Here is a 410-nt window from a genome sequence, read left to right as displayed (position 1 = left end):
TGACTGCACTGTCGGGGCTGCCTTTGTCTTTGCTTAGCAGACAGTGAACACAGACGGGAGTATAAATCACTTCACACTGAGAAGTATAATGCGCAAATAGGCAAAACTACAAAAGATAATAGACATAATATGTCAACCACGTAAAAAGGGAAACAAAGACAGAATTTCTCGGAATCTTAACTGATGCTATGAATAAAAAAGGGGGTAAGTTTCTAAAGAAACCGTGGTGCTCCGTCGTTGGGGGTATTAAAAAGATCTCTTGGTTTTATTAACTGAGTTGATAGTGTAAACTGGCGACCTTAAAGAGAGAAACTCTTTAGTGCGGCCAGTTAACATTATAAACTCAATAGATAAGTTGATAAAACCAAAATAGCTACGAATATTAATCAAACGAGTTTTCAATGAGTGAT

The sequence above is a fragment of the Stylophora pistillata genome, chromosome 5 (genome assembly GCF_964205215.1).
Source record: "Stylophora pistillata chromosome 5, jaStyPist1.2, whole genome shotgun sequence".
Lineage (NCBI taxonomy): Eukaryota > Metazoa > Cnidaria > Anthozoa > Scleractinia > Pocilloporidae > Stylophora > Stylophora pistillata.
The sequence above is the reverse complement of the archived record's forward strand: the minus strand, read 5'-3'. Positions refer to the sequence as shown.